The sequence below is a fragment of the Miniopterus natalensis genome, chromosome X (assembly GCF_054644295.1).
Source record: "Miniopterus natalensis isolate mMinNat1 chromosome X, mMinNat1.hap1, whole genome shotgun sequence".
In the NCBI taxonomy this organism is placed as follows: Eukaryota; Metazoa; Chordata; class Mammalia; order Chiroptera; family Miniopteridae; genus Miniopterus; species Miniopterus natalensis.
In genome coordinates, this window is record NC_142103.1 from 105,086,498 (window position 1) to 105,095,657 (window position 9,160).

At 50.8% G+C, this 9,160-nt stretch overlaps 1 protein-coding gene across 4 annotated transcripts in view; it reads left to right on the plus strand.

Annotated features, from left to right (window-relative positions):
* The window catches only part of NLGN4X (neuroligin 4 X-linked), a 134,645-nt gene that overhangs the window by 31,161 nt on the left and 94,324 nt on the right, over positions 1–9,160 (plus strand). For all 4 annotated transcript variants that reach the window (XM_087829545.1, XM_087829542.1, XM_087829544.1 and 1 more), the window contains exon 3: positions 66–159. The gene's annotated coding sequence lies outside the window, so the exon portion shown is untranslated. The remainder of the gene's footprint in view (positions 1–65; positions 160–9,160) is intronic.

A 9,160-nucleotide genomic window follows, 5' to 3' on the forward strand; every position in this document is an offset into this window, starting at 1 on the left:
GAGGCAATGCCGCCACGTCTTTCACTGAGCGGGGCCACGTGTGTCGCTCTGTTTTATCTCCACAGGAGAACGATGCGCTGAGATGGGAGAGGAGCCCAGCGGATTCCCAGGGAGGCGTTTCTGGCAAACGCGGCGTCTCTCCCGGAAGGCGATGTGATGGTGAGTGTCGGGAACTAGGCCTGGTCTCCGGGCCGGCGTTTTTCGGCTGCATCTGCAGCGTGGCTGAAAGGAAACGTGGCCGTGGGTTCAGATGGCGGTGACAATAGGTTCATTTTTTTTTTTTTTTTTTAAATCTATTTCAAATGGACACAAAGCACAAAAGTGGGGATTTCGAGTGCGGTTGGGGCGCAGGAAATGGCAGGCGTTTCGTTGGAAATAGAGGCCGGGTGAGGACTCCTCGTGCTGAGGGAGCCACGGCGCGGAGTGCGTGTCAGGAATTACTCAGCCGTCTGCCCCACGGGGCCCAGAACCCGCCAGAATTCGCCTGGCACACGTGTGTCCCCCCAAAAACCAGGCATGTTCAACCTGTTTCATCTCAGGACACACGTCGAATAATTCCTAAAATCCCGGTTCCTTCCCGCCGGCCGGCTGTTGTTGTGCTGGTTGCTGGAAACAAAGTCGGTGCCTCTGACTCCGTGGTCAGGTGTCTCGTGTTTTAAACGCGCGGGCGGCTGGTGGGTTGAAAAACCGCCGTTCTAGGGCCCACGTCTCAAGCCACGGAGTAGCTCCCGCCGCTCCTGTGACCGTGTTTTGCGCAGAGGGTCGTGCACCACGTGGTTCTCCTGCAGGCCGGGCGTCCGCTGGGGCCGCAGGATCCTTCTGTCCGTCTGGGCCCCAGAAACCTTGTCCCCCTGGCGCTGAATTTCCTAAACGGCGTGTTTTTAACCAAGTTCGCAGCCGGTGGTTACGTCTTTTTGCGGTTCGGGGGCGAATTCAAGCCCCGCGTGTCAGGAATTCGAGCCAGCTGTCTGCCCCACGTGGCCCAGAACCCGCCAGAATTTGGGTTTTTAGGACGACAGCGATGAAATACGGGTTATTTACCGATTTTTCTCATCCACCCGGGCGCCAGGGCTTCCTGCCGCCTGTCAAAATCAGGGCCCCCCCCGGCCCCCCGGGTTGGCTCTCCGGCGTTTCTTTACAGGGGAACGCGTAATTTCCGTCGTCCCTGCTCGCGGGGAAAACGTCTGTGCCGCGTTTCTCCGTTCTAGGAGGTCGCCTTTGCCCTTCGACGAATCCTTCCTTCTGTCCGACGTGATCTCCGAGCGTTCCTTCAGGTTTCCTGCCGTAAAAACAGACGAAATAAAACAAAAAGAAGCTGATTTTTCCTTTCCAAAGACAACGTGTCGTGCGCGGAGACGGAGGCCCTGGCCCTTTTGGTCATTAACATGCAAATCCGAAAGACGACCGTGGAGAAAACGAACGGCCCGTCTGATATTTTTATCCTCGAGATTTATCTGTTTTATCAAAGGCTTTTAACACGCACTCACGTCTTCCCGGCGCCTGCCCTTAAAGAAGCCGTCACAGCACTTTCTGCGAGTCCCTTGTCTTCCGAATTGTGACTTTTTTTAAAATACTTCACGGGCTTTATTACGATTGCTATTGTCTTTCAACTTTATTTAATTTTAATTTTTTTTTAATTATTTTTTTTTGTTAACCTTCACCCAAGTGTATTTTTTTCCATTGTTTTTTTTAAAAAATTTTTTTCCAGAGACTGGGAATGAGAGAGAGACATCGATTGGTTGCTTCCCCCACGTTCCCCAACGGGGGCCTGGATTTGAACTTGCAACCCCGCTACGTGCCTGGACTTTGGACTCGAACCCGCAACCCGTAGGCGTGCAGGTTGACACGCTAACCACAGAGCAGCACCGCGCGGGCCTCTTATTTTATTCGGTATTGGTTTCGGGCCTACAGCTTTGAGGTTAGACAATCATATACTATCCCGCCCCCCAATATTTCCGGCCCCCCGACTGGCACCGTGAGCGGGGATCACAGTGGCATTGACTCTGTGAGTTCGGGAAGGTGTCATTCTCCTTCCCCGTCTGGAGGAGCCTGGACATAAAGCCGAGGCCTGGTCTCGGGAGGCCCCGCGTTCCCCGCACACCAGCAGCCCTGGGAGCAGCAGCCCCGGGCACCTCGGGGTGGGGGGGGTGAGGCTTCCAGCCGCCGTGCAGGCGAGATGCAGGCTCCTGACATCAGGCTCTCGGGCGGCGGTGGACTCGCCGCTCAGGCCGTGACGGCTCCCATCAGGAGACCTGAAGGGACCGTTATAGAAAGTACACGGCCCGGGGCGGGAAACCAGAGCCGAAGACGGGTTATTGTCTCGCCCGCAGGCACTTGGCTGCTCTCGGCTGCGCTCGAAACCACCGGCCAGCCTCAGATGTCCCTGCAAAAGTCTCCTTGCCGGCCGCTCCGAGGAGGCTGATGCTCTGGGGGGCGATGTGGAGGGTGACCCTGCATTGCAACGTCCCGTAGGGCCTCCCCGGGGTGGCTGGACTAGGTGCAAATGCAAAGGACAAGAGGGCGTTGGGTCCCCGGCGCCCTTCACGGAGCTGTTAGCGTTTACGAGGGGGGTGCAGGGTTTAGCGGGAAAAAAACACAGGGGCCTGTGAGTTTGGGAGCATCTTTGTTGTAAGCTGGCCCTGCCGCTGCGTCGCGGTGTGATGTTTATTTGCTTTAGTTTAGTTTTTAATCATTTGAGGGTATGGTTTAGAATAATGTTTGCATTATTGATTGAGTGTGTTTTTATTGATTTTGAAAGAGAGAGAGAGTCATGGATCGGCCGCCTCCTGCAGGCCCCCGACGGGGGATCGAGCCTGCAACCTGGGCCTGTGGCCTAACCGGGAATCGAACCCACGACCTCCTGGTTCCTAGGTCGACGCTCAACCTCTGAGCCATGCCAGCTGGGCCTTCGCTGGGTTTGGATGGCCCGTCGGCTTCCGATACACTCACAAAATACAGACACGTGCGATTCTTTCCACAGGGACGGCTCCTGCACACGGAGCCGGCCCGCGTCCCCCCGGCCCCCATTATCTCAGGGCGCTTTCGGCTTCTTATTTCAACCGCAGGACTTGGCGTTCCCACGGGCTTCCGTGTCCCCCGTCGCCTCTGTTTCGGGGATGACACTGAATTTTCAGAGCATCCGCTGGCCGCAGGCAGCTGAAGGGGTGACCTCGGCCGTGTCCTCGCGGTGGGAGCTGGGGCCTGGGGCGCGAAGGGATGTGACAAAGGTCCCCCGGCCAGTTAGTGACACAGCCCGCCACGGTCCGAGGTGACCTCTCTCTCCGTTTGCACGATGCCCTCAGGAACCTGTGGCTTTTTATGGACTGTGCAGGCCAGCGGTCCCTTCCCTTGGGTGTATAGCATCACCTTGGACAAAAACGACGCACGTTTTTTATCTGTTTTTTAAAATCTGAGATATTTGGACAGTACATGCGAAAATAAAGTTACTGAGTCAAATTTTATAGATACGTGTCTCGATTAAAATCGGCACGGCCAAGGATTCAAGAAAAATGTGCGTTAGATACACATTTAAAAATAAAATTCAAACAAACATGCCCATTGCCGGAGCACAAAGTCGGACATTGCTCACATTTTTGTACGTCCGTCTGAGGCACGTCCCGCCCACCGCTCAGAGGCAGTTACTATCCCAGAATTTGGTTTTAACGGTGCCTTTGCTAGTTTACTATTTTAGCACAAATGTAGCTCGAAGCAGTCGTTTACTTTTTACATAATATTATATGAGCGAGATCATACCATATGTCCTCTTCCACGCTGTGTGATCCGTTTTGATACCACATATCTCCGGTTTACCCATTTTTCAGTGCTGTGTAGTATTCCGGTTAACTGTGCCAGCATTTACTTATCGGTGGTCCTATTCATGGACATCTGGGTTATAGACTATAGTGTGTGCGCATGTGTGTGTGCATGCGTGTGTGTGCATGCATCTGTGTGTGCATGCATGCGTGTGTGCATGTGTGTGTTGTGAGCCCATGCACGGAGCCGAGGCTAAGCGTGGACGTAACAGGTGCGCGGCCCCACCTCAGGGCTGAGCTCCGTGTTCTCAGACAAAAAGATGTCATAGAAAAGGTTGAGTTCTCACCAGAAACAAAACCCAAAGGACGGGAAATGAGATTATCGATAAGTTACACACCATTTGGGAATAGCTGTTAGAGCCTTTAAAAAAAAAAAAAAGAAGAAACAGGAAGGCTTTGGGTATTTATTTCCATTAATATTTCATATACATTCCTTTAATTAAAAGCTATCCTTGCTTTGGCCGGCGTGGCTCAGTGGGATGAGCATTGTCCTGTGCACTGAAAGGTTGCGGGTTCGATTCCCGGGCAGGGCACGTGCCCAGGCTGCAGGATCGACCCCCAGCAGGGGGCGTGCAGGAGGCAGCCGATCCACGACTCTCTCATCACTGCTGTTTCTCTCTCTCCCTCTCCCTTCCTCTCTCTGAAATCAATAAAATCTTATATTAAAAAGAAAGAATTACATGGTCCCAAAAAGTCGACGGTGCTGAGGGTGGGAGACCTTAGCTTTTACAGTGTATTTTTTTTTTGTGGGCAAATGAGCCACATTAAAAACAACAACAAAAACTGAGCAAATCCGGTGGCTCTGAAGTTAAGACTATTTTGAACCCATAACGTGGACCTGGTGAGTCTCAGGTGCCCCTGGGCTCCTCCTCCGAGGCCCTGTTGGTCCGTTATATCCCTGCGGCCCTCAGGACCTTGGGGGGACAGACGTGTAGACGGGGTGACTTGATGATACACTCAGATGCAAACGCTGCATCGTAATCGAGTAGGTGGTCTGTGGATACTCCCATCCACCCGCCTTGAGAGAACCAAGGGCATGAGCCACAATCCCTCCAGGAGCTCACACGGTAAGCCCTGGACACTTCCGGCAACTGAATTCTCTCTGTACTGAGCTCCGCCTTCCAGGGACTGTAGATGACGGTGCTTTGAACGGACTCTCGCTTTTAATCCCCAGACAGCCGCAGTAGCCCCTCTTTTATTCCTGGTTTCCGTTTCCCTGGGATCGGTCGCCCTCGGTCAACCACGGCCTGAGAATATTAAATGGAAAATTCCAGAAACGTGCCACTGACACGTTGTCAATGGCTGGCCGTCTGAAAAAGTAGAAGGAAAAAAGAAAAAAAAGAAAAAGTGGAAGGAATCTCAGAGGGACAGCGGGCGTCGGTGGGGGGGGACAGATTAACCAGAGAACTTACAAGCACATGTGCATGAGCCGTGGACACAGACAATAGTCGGGGAAGGCCTGGGCTGTGGGGTGGGGCAGGAGGGGTCGATGGGGGGAAAAAGAGAACATCTGTAATGCTTCCAACAACAAGGATACATTTAAAAATAAAATAAGAGCACAGCCGGGCGTGGCTCAGCGGTTGAGCGTCGACCTAGGATCCAGGCGATCGGGGTTCGATTCCCGGTCAGGGCACATGCCCCGGTTGCGGGCTGCAGCCGATCAATGACTCTCATCATTGATGTTTCCATCTCTCTCTCTCCCTCTCCCTTCCTCTCTCTGAAATCAATATATATTAAAAATAAATAAATAAAATATTTAAAAAATAAATAAATAAAAATAAGAATAATAGATAAAAGTAAATAAAACGTGTGATGAAAGCTCACAAGTCCCACTGCCTCCAACAGGGACCCGAATTGGCCCTTTTTCTGGCGTCGCCACGTGGTGGCTGCTCCCCAAGTGTTAGCCACTTAGTATCCATCCGGGTGATCAGATCGACCGTCGGGGTGTCACAGGCCTTGTGGTCAAGTCGCCCTTATTTGACTCCGTAATCGCCCCCAAGTGCAAGAGTAGCGATGCTGAGAGTTGGGCTATGCCAAAGAGAAGCCATTCCCTGCTCCCTTCAAGCGAAAAGGTGAAAAATCCCCAAATCTATTAGTCACTCTATCACCTCACATCGTCTCCGGAAGGATGGATACAGTGTAACAGGATATTTTGACACATTCCCGTAACTTAATTACAGTCGGTTGTTACAATGTTTCTATTTCATTATTGCTTGTTGTTAATATCTTTCTGTGTCTAATTGATAAATTCACTTTATGATAGGTGTGTCTGTGTAGGAAAAATCAGCATATAGAAGGTCTGGTGCTCCCCACAGTTTCAGGCATCCCCTGCGGGTCTTGGAACGTATCCCCCGTGGATAAAAGGGGGTGGAGGGCTAGGCTAGAGTCTAAACACCTCAGTCGTGAGGGCCTCAAATAATTTAATTTACTTGCTCTACAGCAACGCTTTGCTGAGCCCAGGGCCTGTGCATTTTTGTCCCAGTGCCCAAGATGCTTTTGAGCAGGTCTGTGTTCAGAATCCCAGCAGAGCCCCGACCAGTGTGGCTCAGTGGTTAGAGAGCATCAGCTTGCCCACCGAAGGGCCCCGGGTTCGATTCCCAGTCAAGGGCACGTACCTGGGTTGCAGGTTTTATCCCTGGTCCAGGTCGGGGCGCAGGTAGGAGGCGACCCATCGATGTGTCTCTCCCACATGGATGTTTCTCTCTCTTTTTCTCACTTTCCCCTCCCTCCCTTCCACTCTGTCTAAAAGTCAATGGAAAAAAAATATCCTCAGGTGAAGATTAGCCAAGAAAATAAAAAATAAAAATCCCAGCATCGTGCGTTTGTTGAGTGTGCATTTTTGTCTGTATCTTGACCCCTTTTCTATCCGCTGCAGCCCCGTGGATAAGACCATCCACCTAAAGCCTGGGGAGGGGGGGAGGTTGAATCACTGTCCGAAGCTCACAGGTAGCATTCAAACAGCAGATCCATCAGGTTCAGAAATGAATGGCATCCCCTGTTATCTCGAGGGAGGCCAGAAAAAAAGGATCTCGTGCTCAAAAGCGGGATGGTTTTCAGGAAAACGGAAGACTCCAAACGTGTCATCCCCTCCCTCCTGTTTTTGTCTGTCTCTCTGTTACTCAGACATTGGGTCAGAGCCTGGCAGATGTCCAGACGTCGACAGTAAAAATGAAAAACGGCGGCGGCTACACACACGTAAATCAGCCCCCGGGCACTGGGCTGTTTTTCACTTTCCACGTTACCCTCAGATTTTTTTGAGCATTTTCATATGACTCTGATTAACCTGAGGCAGGATATCACGGTCTATGGCATGTCCCCCAAAGGTATTATGGTTCCAGGAGAGATTCGGGTTGAATATATGTCGTTTAAACAATACCGATCGTGTTGAAATATCCTGCTCAGCTGTTCACGTAAATGAAATGCATAGTTAAATTCGAGTCCGGAAACACTCCCCAAAACCCACAATATCCTTACAAATGAGTTTGTGGTGTGTTTTTTTGAGTCGTAGAATGGAGGAATATTACTCGGCCATGAAAAAGAATGAAATCTTACCGTTTGCAACAGGATGGATGAACCTAGAGGGTGGGATGCTGAGTGTAATACATCAGGCAGAGAAAGACAAATACCATATGATCTCACTTATATGTGGACTATAAATAGAAAAAAGAAACAAAACAGAAACAGACCCGTAGATACAGAGGACAGACTGAGAGCTGTCCGCAGGGGTTTGGTGCTGGGTGAAAAAGTGGAAGGATTAAAAAGTACAGATTGGCATTTACAGAACAGCTATAGGGACGTAAAGCACAGCGCAGGGAGTGTAGTCAATAATATTGTAATAACTACGTGTTGGTGCCAGGTGGGCCCTAGAATTATTGGGGGGATTGCTTTGTAAATTATATAAATGTCCAACCGCTGTGCTGTACACCTGAAACTAATACGAAATAATATTGAATGTCAACTGTAATTAAAATATTTTTAAAAAAGACCAAAAAAAGAAAGGTTTCCATCCCTAAAGGATCATTTCTGATACCTTCCAGTCATGCGCACGATTCTCTAAGGTCGAATGAGCCGTGGTTTATCCAGTGAGGGTGCTGTGATCCACCGCCAGACAAATTGGGGGCGGGGGAGACCTTTAAACCTTGACTTTACCAACACTCAACAAATGAAAGAAAGATTTTTTAAAAATATGTTTTTATTGATTTGAGAGAGAGAGAGAGAGAAACACCAACGATGGGAGTCATGGGTCGGCTGCCTCTTGCTCGCCCCCTGCTGGGGATCGAGGTCACAGCCCAGGCTTGTGCCCCGACCAGAAATGGAACCTTGACCTCCTGGTTCACAGGCTGACCCTCAACCACTGAGCCACGCCGGCCAGGGCTGCTATAAGCTTTTTATTTTTTATTTTTATTTTTGTTTTTTAAAAAAATATATCTGTATTGATTTCAGAGAGAGGAAAGGAGAGGGAGAGAGAGATAGAAACATCAGTGATGAGAGAGTCATTGACCGGCTGCCTAGCCCACAACCCAGGCATGTGCCCTGACCGAGAATTGAACCCCAATCGCCTGGATCTTAGGTCAGTGCTCAACCGCTGAGCCACCCCCAGCCGGGCGGCTATAAGCTTTTTAAATAGGCGGCGGGCGTTACCCTGGAAGGCATGCAGCATTCCTTCCTCGGGGGAGTCAGGACAGCTATCGACACGTTTAATTACGGGTGACGCCTCAATGTCACGAGCACCACGGCTTGTCCTTGAGCTGCATCGTCTCGTTTGGTTTTCCAACGGAAGCTGAGGTTCCGGGTGACAGTGTTCGCGGCCTAAACGAGTGCGCGGCTGAGTCACCTGAGAAGGATTCGAATCCGGGCTATCCTCGGTGTTTCTTTAGTGTCATCTCATAAATACCCACGTGTCCTGGTGCCCGTTTGGCCCAGCTGTCCTGGGAAAGGTAGAGCTCCGTGTATATCTCCGTAGGAAATGGGACGGTCACCTGCAACGTTAGAGAAACAGTGATTTGGGGCCTCCCACCCCGAGGCGGGCCAACCTTGTCGATCGTTAGTGGATAACGTTTGGGGAATTGTTTGTTCATTCCAGAAAGACTTATGGCCGGGACAGTGTAGCTCAGCGGTTGAGCATCGACCCATGAACCTGGAGGTCGCGGTTCGATTCCGGGTCGGGGAACATGCCCGTGTTGTGGGCTCGATCGCCAGCAGGGGGCGAGCAGGAGGCAGCCGAGCCATGACTCTTTCATCATGAATGTTTCCCTCTCTCCCTTCCTCTCTCTGAAATCAATAAAAACATATTTTAATTTTTAAAACTATATCTGTATTGATTTCAGAGAGAGGAAAGGAGAGGGAGA